Genomic DNA, 17,005 nt, shown 5'->3' on the forward strand with positions numbered 1-17,005 from the left:
CTATTAGGACAAGCTAAAAACTCAATTTATGCTTACCTGATAAATGTCTTTCTTTCCGTACATGGAGAGTCCACTACGTCATTCCAATTACTAGTGGGATAGTCAACTCCTGGCCAGCAGGAGGAGGCAAAGAGCACCCCAGCAAAGTTATTAAGTGTAACTTCCCTTACCCATAATCCCCAGTCATTAAGCTGAAGGAAAATGGAAAAAGAAGAAAAACAAGGGTGAAAAGGTGCCTGAGGTTTACTCAAAAAAACTGACGAATTATAATAAAGAAGAGGGCGGGGTCGTGGACTCTCCATGTCCGGAAATAAATAAATTTATCAGGTAAGCATAAATTTTTTTTTCTTTCCTAAGACATGGAGAGTCCACAATGTCATTCCAATTACTAGTGGGAACCAATACCCAAGCTAGAGGACACGGAATGAACAGGGAGGGAGAAAAAGGCAGGAGGACCTAAACAGAAGGCACCACCACTTGAAGAACCTTTCTCCCAAAAAAAGCCTCAGCCGAGGCAAAAGCATCAAATTTGTAGAATTTGAAAAAAGTATGCAGTGAGCACCATGTTGACACCTTGCAAATCTGTTCCATAGAAGCTTCATTTTTGAAATCCCAAGAAGAGGAGACAGCCCTAGTAGAATGAGCCGTAATTCTACTGTCCAGCAGTCTCATAGGCCAAACTAATCAAACTTCTCAACCAGAGAGACAGAGTAGTAAAAGTGGCCCTTTGACCCTTAAACTTTCCAGAGAAAAGAAGATTGACGAAAATCTTTAGTATCTTGTAAGTAAAACTTTAGAGCCCGCACAACATCCAACTTATGCAAAAGATGTTCCTTATGAGAAGAAGGATTAGGACAAAAAACATAATTTATGCTTACCTGATAAATTCCTTTCTTCTGTAGTGTGATCAGTCCACGGGTCATCATTACTTCTGGGATATTACTCCTCCCCAACAGGAAGTGCAAGAGGATTCACCCAGCAGAGCTGCATATAGCTCCTCCCCTCTACGTCACTCCCAGTCATTCGACCAAGGACCAACGAGAAAGGAAAAGCCAAGGGTGAAGTGGTGACTGGAGTATAAATTAAAAAATATTTACCTGCCTTAAAAACAGGGCGGGCCGTGGACTGATCACACTACAGAAGAAAGGAATTTATCAGGTAAGCATAAATTATGTTTTCTTCTGTTAAGTGTGATCAGTCCACGGGTCATCATTACTTCTGGGATACCAATACCAAAGCAAAAGTACACGGATGACGGGAGGGATAGGCAGGCTCTTTATACAGAAGGAACCACTGCCTGAAGAACCTTTCTCCCAAAAATAGCCTCCGATGAAGCAAAAGTGTCAAATTTGTAAAATTTGGAAAAAGTATGAAGCGAAGACCAAGTTGCAGCCTTGCAAATCTGTTCAACAGAGGCCTCATTCTTGAAGGCCCAAGTGGAAGCCACAGCTCTAGTAGAATGAGCTGTAATTCTTTCAGGAGGCTGCTGTCCAGCAGTCTCATAAGCTAAACGAATTATGCTACGAAGCCAAAAAGAAAGAGAGGTAGCGGAAGCTTTTTGACCTCTCCTCTGCCCAGAGTAAATGACAAACAGAGAAGACGTTTGTCGAAATTCCTTAGTTGCCTGTAAGTAAAATTTTAGAGCACGGACTACATCCAGGTTGTGCAGTAGACGTTCCTTCTTTGAAGAAGGATTTGGGCATAAAGAAGGAACAACAATCTCTTGATTGATATTCCTGTTAGTAACTACCTTAGGTAAGAACCCAGGTTTAGTACGCAGGACTACCTTATCCGAATGAAAAATCAAATAAGGAGAATCACAATGTAAGGCTGATAATTCAGAGACTCTTCGAGCCGAGGAAATAGCCATTAAAAATAGAACTTTCCAAGATAAAAACTTTATATCAATGGAATGAAGGGGTTCAAACGGAACGCCCTGTAAAACATTAAGAACAAGGTTTAAACTCCATGGTGGAGCAACAGTTTTAAACACAGGCTTAATCCTGGCCAAAGCCTGACAAAAAGCCTGGACGTCAGGAACTTCTGACAGACGTTTGTGTAACAGAATGGACAGAGCTGAGATCTGTCCCTTTAATGAACTAGCAGATAAACCCTTTTCTAAACCTTCTTGTAGAAAAGACAATATCCTAGGAATCCTAACCTTCCTCCAAGAGTAACCTTTGGATTCACACCAATATAGGTATTTACGCCATATCTTATGGTAAATCTTTCTGGTAACAGGTTTCCTAGCCTGTATTAAGGTATCAATAACTGACTCAGAAAACCCACGTCTTGATAAAATCAAGCGTTCAATTTCCAAGCAGTCAGCTTCAGAGAAGTTAGATTTTGATGTTTGAAGGGACCCTGTATCAGAAGGTCCTGTTTCAGAGGTAGAGACCAAGGTGGACAGGATGACATGTCCACCAGGTCTGCATACCAAGTCCTGCGTGGCCACGCAGGTGCTATTAGAATCACTGATGCTCTCTCTTGTTTGATTCTGGCAATCAATCGAGGAAGCAACGGGAAGGGTGGAAACACGTAAGCCATCCTGAAGTCCCAAGGTGCTGTCAGAGCATCTATCAGGACTGCTCCTGGATCCCTGGATCTGGACCCGTAACGAGGAAGCTTGGCGTTCTGTCGAGACGCCATGAGATCTATCTCTGGTTTGCCCCAACGTCGAAGTATTTGGGCAAAGACCTCCGGATGAAGTTCCCACTCCCCCGGATGAAAAGTCTGACGACTTAAGAAATCCGCCTCCCAGTTCTCCACTCCCGGGATGTGGATTGCTGACAGGTGGCAAGAGTGAGACTCTGCCCAGCAAATTATCTTTGATACTTCCATCATAGCTAGGGAGCTTCTTGTCCCTCCCTGATGGTTGATGTAAGCTACAGTCGTGATGTTGTCCGACTGAAACCTGATGAACCCCCGAGTTGTCAACTGGGGCCAAGCCAGGAGGGCATTGAGAACTGCTCTCAATTCCAGAATGTTTATTGGCAGGAGACTCTCCTCCTGACTCCATTGTCCCTGAGCCTTCAGAGAATTCCAGACGGCACCCCAACCTAGAAGGCTGGCGTCTGTTGTTACAATTGTCCAGTCTGGTCTGCTGAATGGCATCCCCCTGGACAGATGTGGCCGAGAAAGCCACCATAGAAGAGAATTTCTGGTCTCTTGATCCAGATTCAGAGAAGGGGATAAGTCTGAGTAATCCCCATTCCACTGACTTAGCATGCACAGTTGCAGTGGTCTGAGGTGTAAGCGTGCAAAGGGTACTATGTCCATTGCCGCTACCATTAAGCCGATTACCTCCATGCATTGAGCCACTGACGGGTGTTGAATGGAATGAAGGGTGCGGCAAGCACTTTGAAGTCTTGTTAGCCTGTCCTCTGTCAGGTAAATCTTCATTTCTACAGAATCTATAAGAGTCCCCAGGAAGGGAACTCTTGTGAGTGGAACGAGTGAACTTTTCTTTTCGTTCACCTTCCATCCATGTGACCTTAGAAATGCCAGCACTAACTCTGTATGAGACTTGGCAGTTTGAAAGCTTGAAGCTTGTATCAGAATGTCGTCTAGGTATGGAGCTACCGAGATTCCACGCGGTCTTAGTACCGCCAGAAGAGCACCCAGAACCTTTGTGAAGATTCTTGGAGCTGTAGCCAATCCGAATGGAAGAGCCACAAACTGGTAATGCCTGTCTAGGAAGGCAAACCTTAGGTACCGATAATGATCTTTGTGAATCGGTATGTGAAGGTAAGCATCTTTTAAATCTACAGTGGTCATGTACTGACCCTCTTGGATCATAGGTAAAATTGTCCGAATAGTCTCCATCTTGAACGATGGAACTCTTAGGAATTTGTTTAGGATCTTTAAGTCCAGGATTGGTCTGAAAGTTCCCTCTTTTTTGGGAACCACAAACAGATTTGAGTAAAACCCCTGTCCCTGTTCCGATCGTGGAACTGGATGGATTACTCCCATTAACAAGAGCTCTTGTACGCAGCGTAGAAACGCCTCTTTCTTTGTCTGGATTGTTGACAATCTTGACAGATGAAATCTCTCTCTTGGAGGAGAGTATTTGAAGTCCAGAAGGTATCCCTGAGATATTATCTCTAGCGCCCAGGGATCCTGAACATCTCTTGCCCAAGCCTGGGCGAAGAGAGAAAGTCTGCCCCCCACTAGATCCGATCCCGGATCGGGGGCCCTCAATTCATGCTGTTTTAGGGGCAGCAGCAGGTTTCCTAGTCTGTTTGCCCTTGTTCCAGGACTGGTTAGGTTTCCAGCCTTGTCTGTAGCGAGCAACAGCTCCTTCCTGTTTTGGTGCAGAGGAAGTTGATGCTGCTCCTGCTTTGAAATTACGAAAGGAACGAAAATTAGACTGTCTAGTCTTGGCTTTGGCTTTGTCCTGAGGCAGGGCATGGCCTTTACCTCCTGTAATGTCAGCGATAATCTCTTTCAACCCGGGCCCGAATAAGGTCTGCCCTTTGAAAGGTATATTAAGCAATTTAGACTTAGAAGTAACATCAGCTGACCAGGATTTTAGCCACAGCGCCCTGCGTGCCTGAATGGCGAATCCTGAATTCTTCGCCGTAAGTTTAGTAAGATGTACTACGGCCTCCGAAATGAATGAATTAGCTAGTTTAAGGACTCTAAGCCTGTCCGTAATGTCGTCCAGAGTAGCTGAACCAATGTTCTCTTCCAGAGACTCAATCCAGAATGCCGCTGCAGCCGTGATCGGCGCAATGCATGCAAGGGGTTGCAATATAAAACCTTGTTGAACAAACATTTTCTTAAGGTAACCCTCTAATTTTTTATCCATTGGATCTGAAAAAGCACAGCTATCCTCCACCGGGATAGTGGTACGCTTAGCTAAGGTAGAAACTGCTCCCTCCACCTTAGGGACCGTTTGCCATAAGTCCCTTGTGGTGGCGTCTATTGGAAACATTTTTCTAAATATCGGAGGGGGTGAGAACGGCACATCCCACTCCTTAGTAACAATTTCAGTAAGTCTCTTAGGTATAGGAAAAACCTCAGTACTCGTCGGTACCGCAAAATATTTATCCAACCTACACATTTTCTCTGGTATTGCAACTGTGTTACAATCATTCAGAGCCGCTAACACCTCCCCTAGTAATACACGGAGGTTTTCCAGTTTAAATTTAAAATTTGAAATATCTGAATCCAGTCTGTTTGGATCAGAACCGTCACCCACAGAATGAAGCTCTCCGTCCTCATGTTCTGCCACCTGTGACGCAGTGTCTGACATGGCCCTAATATTATCAGCGCACTCTGTTCTCACCCCAGAGTGATCACGCTTACCTCTTAGCTCTGGTAATTTAGCCAAAACCTCAGTCATAACAGTAGCCATATCCTGTAATGTGATTTGTAATGGCCGCCCAGATGTACTCGGCGCTACAATATCACGCACCTCCCTCTGAGCGGGAGATGTAGGTACTGACACGTGAGGCGAGTTAGTCGGCATAACTCTCCCCTCGTTGTTTGGTGAAATTTGTTCAATTTGTACAGATTGACTTTTATTTAAAGTAGCATCAATACAGTTAGTACATAAATTTCTATTGGGCTCCACTTTGGCATTGCAACAAATGACACAGGTATCATCCTCTGAATCAGACATGTTTAACACACTAGCAAATAAACTTGTAACTTGGAAATACAATTCAATTAGAATAATATTAAAACGTACTGTGCCTTTAAGAAGCACAGAAGATCTATGACAGTTGAAAATTAATAAATTGAAACAGTTATAGCCTCAATCCTTGTAAATAACACAACTTTAGCAAAGGTTTAATCCCATTAGCAAAGATAACAAATTCTGAAAGCAGGAAACAAATTACAGAATAAACGTTTTTTATCTCAGTCAAACTATAATTCTCACAGCTCTGCTGAGAGAAATTACCTCCCTCAAAATAAGTTTTGAAGACCCCTGAGCTCTGTAGAGATGAACCGGATCATGCAGGGAATACAATGAGTTGCTGACTGAAATATTTGATGTGTAGTAAAAGCGCCAAAAAACGGCCCCTCCCCCTCACACACAGCAGTGAGGGAGAACAGAAACTGTCAGAAAACAGATTAAGCAACTGCCAAGTGGAAAAAACATAATTTATGCTTACCTGATAAATTCCTTTCTTCTGTAGTGTGATCAGTCCACGGGTCATCATTACTTCTGGGATATTACTCCTCCCCAACAGGAAGTGCAAGAGGATTCACCCAGCAGAGCTGCATATAGCTCCTCCCCTCTACGTCACTCCCAGTCATTCGACCAAGGACCAACGAGAAAGGAAAAGCCAAGGGTGAAGTGGTGACTGGAGTATAAATTAAAAAATATTTACCTGCCTTAAAAACAGGGCGGGCCGTGGACTGATCACACTACAGAAGAAAGGAATTTATCAGGTAAGCATAAATTATGTTTTCTTCTGTTAAGTGTGATCAGTCCACGGGTCATCATTACTTCTGGGATACCAATACCAAAGCAAAAGTACACGGATGACGGGAGGGATAGGCAGGCTCTTTATACAGAAGGAACCACTGCCTGAAGAACCTTTCTCCCAAAAATAGCCTCCGATGAAGCAAAAGTGTCAAATTTGTAAAATTTGGAAAAAGTATGAAGCGAAGACCAAGTTGCAGCCTTGCAAATCTGTTCAACAGAGGCCTCATTCTTGAAGGCCCAAGTGGAAGCCACAGCTCTAGTAGAATGAGCTGTAATTCTTTCAGGAGGCTGCTGTCCAGCAGTCTCATAAGCTAAACGAATTATGCTACGAAGCCAAAAAGAAAGAGAGGTAGCGGAAGCTTTTTGACCTCTCCTCTGCCCAGAGTAAATGACAAACAGAGAAGACGTTTGTCGAAATTCCTTAGTTGCCTGTAAGTAAAATTTTAGAGCACGGACTACATCCAGGTTGTGCAGTAGACGTTCCTTCTTTGAAGAAGGATTTGGGCATAAAGAAGGAACAACAATCTCTTGATTGATATTCCTGTTAGTAACTACCTTAGGTAAGAACCCAGGTTTAGTACGCAGGACTACCTTATCCGAATGAAAAATCAAATAAGGAGAATCACAATGTAAGGCTGATAATTCAGAGACTCTTCGAGCCGAGGAAATAGCCATTAAAAATAGAACTTTCCAAGATAACAACTTTATATCAATGGAATGAAGGGGTTCAAACGGAACGCCCTGTAAAACATTAAGAACAAGGTTTAAACTCCATGGTGGAGCAACAGTTTTAAACACAGGCTTAATTCTGGCCAAAGCCTGACAAAAAGCCTGGACGTCAGGAACTTCTGACAGACGTTTGTGTAACAGAATGGACAGAGCTGAGATCTGTCCCTTTAATGAACTAGCAGATAAACCCTTTTCTAAACCTTCTTGTAGAAAAGACAATATCCTAGGAATCCTAACCTTACTCCAAGAGTAACCTTTGGATTCACACCAATATAGGTATTTACGCCATATCTTATGGTAAATCTTTCTGGTAACAGGTTTCCTAGCCTGTATTAAGGTATCAATAACTGACTCAGAAAATCCACGTCTTGATAAAATCAAGCGTTCAATTTCCAAGCAGTCAGCTTCAGAGAAGTTAGATTTTGATGTTTGAAGGGACCCTGTATCAGAAGGTCCTGTTTCAGAGGTAGAGACCAAGGTGGACAGGATGACATGTCCACCAGGTCTGCATACCAAGTCCTGCGTGGCCACGCAGGTTCTATTAGAATCACTGATGCTCTCTCTTGTTTGATTCTAGCAATCAATCGAGGAAGCAACGGGAAGGGTGGAAACACGTAAGCCATCCTGAAGTCCCAAGGTGCTGTCAGAGCATCTATCAGGACTGCTCCTGGATCCCTGGATCTGGACCCGTAACGAGGAAGCTTGGCGTTCTGTCGAGACGCCATGAGATCTATCTCTGGTTTGCCCCAACGTCGAAGTATTTGGGCAAAGACCTCCGGATGAAGTTCCCACTCCCCCGGATGAAAAGTCTGACGACTTAAGAAATCCGCCTCCCAGTTCTCCACTCCCGGGATGTGGATTGCTGACAGGTGGCAAGAGTGAGACTCTGCCCAGCAAATTATCTTTGATACTTCCATCATAGCTAGGGAGCTTCTTGTCCCTCCCTGATGGTTGATGTAAGCTACAGTCGTGATGTTGTCCGACTGAAACCTGATGAACCCCCGAGTTGTCAACTGGGGCCAAGCCAGGAGGGCATTGAGAACTGCTCTCAATTCCAGAATGTTTATTGGCAGGAGACTCTCCTCCTGACTCCATTGTCCCTGAGCCTTCAGAGAATTCCAGACGGCACCCCAACCTAGAAGGCTGGCGTCTGTTGTTACAATTGTCCAGTCTGGTCTGCTGAATGGCATCCCCCTGGACAGATGTGGCCGAGAAAGCCACCATAGAAGAGAATTTCTGGTCTCTTGATCCAGATTCAGAGAAGGGGATAAGTCTGAGTAATCCCCATTCCACTGACTTAGCATGCACAGTTGCAGTGGTCTGAGGTGTAAGCGTGCAAAGGGTACTATGTCCATTGCCGCTACCATTAAGCCGATTACCTCCATGCATTGAGCCACTGACGGGTGTTGAATGGAATGAAGGGTGCGGCAAGCACTTTGAAGTCTTGTTAGCCTGTCCTCTGTCAGGTAAATCTTCATTTCTACAGAATCTATAAGAGTCCCCAGGAAGGGAACTCTTGTGAGTGGAACGAGTGAACTTTTCTTTTCGTTCACCTTCCATCCATGTGACCTTAGAAATGCCAGCACTAACTCTGTATGAGACTTGGCAGTTTGAAAGCTTGAAGCTTGTATCAGAATGTCGTCTAGGTATGGAGCTACCGAGATTCCCCGCGGTCTTAGTACCGCCAGAAGAGCACCCAGAACCTTTGTGAAGATTCTTGGAGCTGTAGCCAATCCGAATGGAAGAGCCACAAACTGGTAATGCCTGTCTAGGAAGGCAAACCTTAGGTACCGATAATGATCTTTGTGAATCGGTATGTGAAGGTAAGCATCTTTTAAATCTACAGTGGTCATGTATTGACCCTCTTGGATCATAGGTAAAATTGTCCGAATAGTCTCCATCTTGAACGATGGAACTCTTAGGAATTTGTTTAGGATCTTTAAGTCCAGGATTGGTCTGAAAGTTCCCTCTTTTTTGGGAACCACAAACAGATTTGAGTAAAACCCCTGTCCCTGTTCCGATCGTGGAACTGGATGGATTACTCCCATTAACAAGAGCTCTTGTACGCAGCGTAGAAACGCCTCTTTCTTTGTCTGGATTGTTGACAATCTTGACAGATGAAATCTCTCTCTTGGAGGAGAGTATTTGAAGTCCAGAAGGTATCCCTGAGATATTATCTCTAGCGCCCAGGGATCCTGAACATCTCTTGCCCAAGCCTGGGCGAAGAGAGAAGTCTGCCCCCCACTAGATCCGATCCCGGATCGGGGGCCCTCAATTCATGCTGTTTTAGGGGCAGCAGCAGGTTTCCTAGTCTGCTTGCCCTTGTTCCAGGACTGGTTAGGTTTCCAGCCTTGTCTGTAGCGAGCAACAGCTCCTTCCTGTTTTGGTGCAGAGGAAGTTGATGCTGCTCCTGCTTTGAAATTACGAAAGGAACGAAAATTAGACTGTCTAGTCTTGGCTTTGTCCTGAGGCAGGGCATGGCCTTTACCTCCTGTAATGTCAGCGATAATCTCTTTCAACCCGGGCCCGAATAAGGTCTGCCCTTTGAAAGGTATATTAAGCAATTTAGACTTAGAAGTAACATCAGCTGACCAGGATTTTAGCCACAGCGCCCTGCGTGCCTGAATGGCGAATCCTGAATTCTTCGCCGTAAGTTTAGTAAGATGTACTACGGCCTCCGAAATGAATGAATTAGCTAGTTTAAGGACTCTAAGCCTGTCCGTAATGTCGTCCAGAGTAGCTGAACCAATGTTCTCTTCCAGAGACTCAATCCAGAATGCCGCTGCAGCCGTGATCGGCGCAATGCATGCAAGGGGTTGCAATATAAAACCTTGTTGAACAAACATTTTCTTAAGGTAACCCTCTAACTTTTTATCCATTGGATCTGAAAAAGCACAGCTATCCTCCACCGGGATAGTGGTACGCTTAGCTAAGGTAGAAACTGCTCCCTCCACCTTAGGGACCGTTTGCCATAAGTCCCTTGTGGTGGCGTCTATTGGAAACATTTTTCTAAATATCGGAGGGGGTGAGAACGGCACACCGGGTCTATCCCACTCCTTAGTAACAATTTCAGTAAGTCTCTTAGGTATAGGAAAAACCTCAGTACTCGTCGGTACCGCAAAAAATTTATCCAACCTACACATTTTCTCTGGTATTGCAACTGTGTTACAATCATTCAGAGCCGCTAACACCTCCCCTAGTAATACACGGAGGTTTTCCAGTTTAAATTTAAAATTTGAAATATCTGAATCCAGTCTGTTTGGATCAGAACTGTCACCCACAGAATGAAGTTCTCCGTCCTCATGTTCTGCCACCTGTGACGCAGTGTCTGACATGGCCCTAATATTATCAGCGCACTCTGTTCTCACCCCAGAGTGATCACGCTTACCTCTTAGTTCTGGTAATTTAGCCAAAACCTCAGTCATAACAGTAGCCATATCCTGTAATGTGATTTGTAATGGCCGCCCAGATGTACTCGGCGCTACAATATCACGCACCTCCCTCTGAGCGGGAGATGTAGGTACTGACACGTGAGGCGAGTTAGTCGGCATAACTCTCCCCTCGTTGTTTGGTGAAATTTGTTCAATTTGTACAGATTGACTTTTATTTAAAGTAGCATCAATACAGTTAGTACATAAATTTCTATTGGGCTCCACTTTGGCATTGCAACAAATGACACAGGTATCATCCTCTGAATCAGACATGTTTAACACACTAGCAAATAAACTTGCAACTTGGAAATACAATTCAATTAGAATAATATTAAAATGTACTGTGCCTTTAAGAAGCACAGAAGATCTATGACAGTTGAAAATTAATAAATTGAAACAGTTATAGCCTCAATCCTTGTAAACAACACAACCTTAGCAAAGGTTTAATCCCATTAGCAAAGATAACAAATTCTGAAAGCAGGAAACAAATTACAGAATAAACGTTTTTTATCTCAGTCAAACTATAATTCTCACAGCTCTGCTGAGAGAAATTACCTCCCTCAAAATAAGTTTTGAAGACCCCTGAGCTCTGTAGAGATGAACCGGATCATGCAGGGAATACAATGAGTTGCTGACTGAAATATTTGATGCATAGAAAAAGCGCCAAAAAACGGCCCCTCCCCCTCACACACAGCAGTGAGGGAGAACAGAAACTGTCAGAAAAACAGATTAAGCAACTGCCAAGTGGAAAAATAGAGCCCAAACATTTATTCACACAGTACCTCAGCAAATGAAAACGATTTTACATTCCAGCAAAAACGTTAAACATAATCTCTAGTTATTAAACAGCTTTATGTATTTCTTACAGTGTAATTCTAGTGAAGTACCATTCCCCAGAATACTGAAGTGTAAAGTATACATACATGACATTATATCGGTATGGCAGGATTTTCTCGTCAATTCCATTGTCAGAAAATAAAAACTGCTACATACCTCTATGCAGATTCATCTGCCCGCTGTCCCCTGATCTGAAGTTTACCTCACTCCTCAGATGGCCGAGAACAGCAATATGATCTTAACTACTCCGGCTAAAATCATAGCAAAACTCTGGTAGATTCTTCTTCAAACTCTGCCAGAGAGGTAATAACACACTCCGGTGCTATTTTAAAATAACAAACTTTTGATTGAAGATATAAAACTAAGTATAATCACCATAGTCCTCTCACACATCCTATCTAGTCGTTGGGTGCAAGAGAATGACTGGGAGTGACGTAGAGGGGAGGAGCTATATGCAGCTCTGCTGGGTGAATCCTCTTGCACTTCCTGTTGGGGAGGAGTAATATCCCAGAAGTAATGATGACCCGTGGACTGATCACACTTAACAGAAGAAATAGTGCCCAAACATTTATTCACTCAGTACCTCAGTAAATGAAAACGATTTTACATTCCAGCAAAAACGTTAAACATAATCTCTAGTTATTAAACAGCTTTATGTATTTCTTACAGTGAAATTCTAGTGAAGTACCATTCCCCAGAATACTGAAGTGTAAAGTATACATACATGACATTATATCGGTATGGCAGAATTTTCTCATCAATTCCATTGTCAGAAAATAAAAACTGCTACATACCTCTATGCAGATTCATCTGCCCGCTGTCCCCTGATCTGAAGTTTACCTCTCCTCAGATGGCCGAGAAACAGCAATATGATCTTAACTACTCCGGCTAAAATCATAACAAAAACTCTGGTAGATTCTTCTTCAAACTCTGCCAGAGAGATAATAACACACTCCGGTGCTATTTTAAAATAACAAACTTTTGATTGAAGATATAAAACTAAGTATAATCACCATAGTCCTCTCACACATCCTATCTAGTCGTTGGGTGCAAGAGAATGACTAGGAGTGACGTAGAGGGGAGGAGCTATATGCAGCTCTGCTGGGTGAATCCTCTTGCACTTCCTGTTGGGGAGGAGTAATATCCCAGAAGTAATGATGACCCGTGGACTGATCACACTTAACAGAAGAAAGAAGGAACAACAATTTCCTTATTAATGTTTTGATCCGACACCACCTTAGGGAGAAACCCCAATTTAGTACGAAGGACCACCTTATCAGCATGAAAAATAAGGTACGGGAAATCACACCGCAGAGCTGAAAGCTCAGACACTCTGCAAGCAGAAGAAATAGCAAGAAGAATCAAAACCTTACAAGATAACATTTTAATATCAACAACATGCATCGGCTCAAACAGAGCCTGCTGCAAAACTTTAAGAACAAGGTTTAGGCTCCACGGGGAGAAACAGGTTTAAACACAGGCCTGATTCTAACCAGAGCCTGAACAAAGGCTTGAACATCTGGTAAGTCTGCCTTTGTGTAAAAGGATAGATAATGCAGAAATCTGACCCTTTAGAGTACTGCCATATCTTATGGTAAATCTTGCGAGTAACAGGATTTCGAGCCTGAATCATGGTTTTAATGACCGCTTCAGGAAAACCACGTCTAGACAGAACTAGGCGTTCAATCTCCAAGCAGTTAGCTTCAGAGAATCTAGGTTTGGATGGAAGAAAGGACCCTGAATTAGAAGGTCCTTCCTCTGAGGTAACCTTCAAGGAGGTAGAGATGACATTCGTACCAGATCCGCAAACCAGATCCTGTGAGGCCACGCAGGAGCTATTAGGATCACTGATGCTCTCTCCTGTTTGATACGAGCAATAACTCGTGGAAGGAGAGCAAATGGAGGAAACAGATATGCCAGAGAAAACCTCCAAGGAACCGCTAGGGCATCTATCAGAACGGCCTGAGGATCTCTTGACCTTGAACCGTACTTTGGAACCTTGGCGTTTTGGCGGGACGCCATCGGATCCAACTCTGGAACCCCCCACTTGAGGGTTATCTGAGAAAACACTTCCAGATGGAGAGCCCACTCCCCGGGATGAAAGGTCTGCTGCTCAGAAAATCTGCCTCCCAGTTGTCCACTCCTGGAATGTGGATGGCAGATAGAAGACAATTGTGGGCTTCCGCCCACTGTAGAATTCGAGTCACCTCCTTCATGGCTAAGGAACTCTGAGTCCCTCCCTGGTGGTTGATGTAAGCCACTGAGGTGATGTTGTCCGACTGAAATCTGATAAACCGGACTAAAGATAGTTGAGGCCACGCCATTAGGGCATTGAAGATAGCTCTCAACTCCAAGATGTTTATGGGAAGAGAGGACTCTTCCCGAGACCACATGCCCTGAGCCTTCAGAGGACCCCAAACAGCTACCCAGCCTGACAGACTGGCATTCGTAGTCACAATCTCCCAGGAAGGTCTCAGAAAGCAAGTGCCCCAAGACAGATGTTCCTGTGACATCCACCACGAGAGTCTCTTGTTAGAGGGTCCAGATTTATTCTCTGAGATAAATCCGAATGGTCTCCGTTCCATTGATGGCGCATACAAAGTTGCAGCGGTCGCAGATGGAACTGAGCAAAAGGAATGCTGTCCATGGATGCCACCATCAGACCAATCATCTCCATGCATTGAGCCACTGATGGACGAAAGGTAGACTGGAGAGAAAGGCAAGAAGCAAGAATTTTGGATTTTCTGACCTCCGTCAGGAAAATTTTCATGGAGAGGAAATCTATTATTGTCCCTAGGAAACACACTTTAGTAGATGGAATTAGAGAACTCTTTTCCAAATTCACCTTCCACCCATGGGAACGTAGAAAAGACAACAACATCTCTATATGAGATCTTGCAAGTTGAAAAGATGACGCCTGAACCAAGATGTCTTTTAGATAAGGTGCCACTGCAATTCCCTGGGTTCTGATCACTGCCAATAGTGCTCCCAGGACCTTTGTGAATATTCTGGGAGCTGTGGCAAGACCAAATGGAAGGGCAATAAACTGGAAATGCTTGTGCAGAAAGGCAAATCTTTAGAAATTAGTGATGATCCCGGTGAATGAGAACATGTAAGAACGCGTCCTTCAGGTCTATGGTCGTCATAAACTGACCTTCTTGGACCAACGGAAGAGTAGAACAAAGTTTCCATTTTGAAGGATGGAACCTTGAGGAACTTGTTGAGGCACTTTAAATCTAGGATGGGACGAAAAGTTACCTCCTTTTTGGGAACCACAAATAGATTTCAATAGAATCCTAGACCTAGTTTCTTTAGAGGGACTGGTACAATAACTCCCAGGGAGGATAGGTCCTTTACGCAACTTAAGAAGTCCTCCTTCCTTTCCTGGTTTGAGGATAATCTTGACAGGAGAAATCTGCCCCTTGGAGGGCAAGACTTGAACCCTATCTTGTAACCCTGTGATACTATGTCCACAGCCCATGGATCTGGGACATTGCAAATCCAGGCTTGTTTGAAAAAGGAAAGTCTGTCCCCCACCTGATCCAAAATTGGATCAGGGGCAGACACTTCATGCTGACTTTGAGTCAGTGGAGGGCTTTTTGTTTTGTTTTCCCTTGTTCTAGTGCTGGTTGGATTTCCAAGAGGACATGGATTGTTCTGGTTTAGAAGAGGATTTTTGTCCCTTGTGAAAGGAACAAAAATTAAAAGAATGTCGACCCCTAGGTCTATTTTTCTTGTGTTGAGGTAGGAAAGATCCCTTTCCACCTGTAATTTATGAAATGATTTCTGCTAGACCAGGTCCGAACAGAGTTTTATTCTTATAAAGTAAAGCTAAAAGCTTGGTCTTTCGTGAAACATCAGCTGACCAAGATTTCAACCACAGAGCTCTGCGGGCTAGCACAGTGAAGCTAGACATCTTAGCTCCCAGTCTAATCATTTGCATGTTGGCATCACAGATAAAGGTATTTGCCAATTTAAGAGCTTTGAACCTATCCTGGATCTCCTCTACCGTAGTTTCCTCAGAAATAAGATCAGACAAGGCGTTTCACCAATAAGATGTTGCACCCGCAACCGTGGCAATACTCGCCGCAGGTTGCCACTGTAATCCTTAATGGATGCACATCTTTTTCAGGTAAGCCTCTAGCTTCTTATCCATTGGATCCTTAAAAGAGTAACTATCCTCAAAAGGAATGTTAATTCTCTTAGCAAGGGTAGAAATAGCTCCTTCTACCTTAGGAATAGTGCGCCATGAGTCACAAATAGACTCAGCAACAGGAAACATCTTTTTAAAAACTGGGGAAGGGGAAAAAGGAACCCCTGGTTTATCCCATTCCTGAGCAATAGTTTCAGACATCTTCCTTGGAACAGGAATAACTTCCTCAGAAGATGGAGAATCGTAAACTTAGTAGCAGGCAAATGTTTAGATTTCCTCTTACATTTCCCTGAAGAAGGGAAAGCAGATAAAGCCACTGACACTGCTGAAGTAATCTGAGTGGCGAAATCCCCAGGTAAATAAACACCCCCAGGAGTTTGAGAGGACACAGAAGGCAGAGTATGAGATACAACTAAGCCTTAGGACGTTTGAGGAGAAAGCTGCGACATGTCACGCACAGCAAAATCCTGAGAGATACTCATATGAGGCTTATGAATAGATCTTACTTGACGCCAAGGGCAATGGCTAAATGGTCTGAGGGGAGGAGAAAGTATGCCCGAAGTGTAGAGCTCCTGCAGTGGACCTTATACACGTATTCTGGTCCTGCCCAAGACTCCAGAAGTTTTGGCACCAAGTTGTATTTTAGATTAATAAATTCTTAGGCCTAGATTTGGAGTTTTGTCGGTAACGACCCGAAAAACTAACGCCGGCTTTTTTCTGGCCGCACCATAAAAATAACTCTGGTATTGAGAGTCCACATAAAGGCTGCGTTAGGCTCCAAAAAAGGAGCGTAGAGCATTTTTAACGCAGCTTCAACTCTCGATACCAGAGTTGCTTACGGACGCGGCCAGCCTCAAAAAAGTGCTCGTGCACGATTCCCCCATAGGAAACAATGGGGCTGTTTGAGCTGAAAAAAAAACAAACACCTGCAAAAAAGCCGCGTTCAGCTCCTAACGCAGCCCCATTGTTTGCTATGCGGTAACCCTTCCTACGTCTGCACTTAACACTCTAACATGTACCCCGAGTCTAAACACCCCTAACCTTACACTTATTAACCCCTAATCTTCCGCCCCCGCTATCGCTGACCCCTGCATATTATTATTAACCCCTAATCTGCCGCTCCGTAAACCGCCGCTACTTACATTATCCCTATGTACCCCTAATCTGCTGCCCTAACATCGCCGACCCCTATATTATATTTATTAACCCCTAATTTGCCCCCCACAACGTCGCCTCCACCTGCCTACACTTATTAACCCCTAATCTGCCGACCGGACCTGAGCGCTACTATAATAAAGTTATTAACCCCTAATCCGCCTCACTAACCCTATAATAAATAGTATTAACCCCTAATCTGCCCTCCCTAACATCGCCGACACCTAACTTCAATTATTAACCCCTAATCTGCCGACCGAA

At 43.9% G+C, this 17,005-nt stretch overlaps 1 protein-coding gene across 1 annotated transcript in view; it reads right to left on the minus strand.

The window, feature by feature from the left end:
• Positions 1–17,005, minus strand: part of DMC1 (DNA meiotic recombinase 1) — a 165,715-nt gene that overhangs the window by 44,120 nt on the left and 104,590 nt on the right. The gene's annotated exons all lie outside the window — the stretch shown is intronic.

This window comes from Bombina bombina, chromosome 7 (assembly GCF_027579735.1).
Source record: "Bombina bombina isolate aBomBom1 chromosome 7, aBomBom1.pri, whole genome shotgun sequence".
NCBI lineage: Eukaryota > Metazoa > Chordata > Amphibia > Anura > Bombinatoridae > Bombina > Bombina bombina.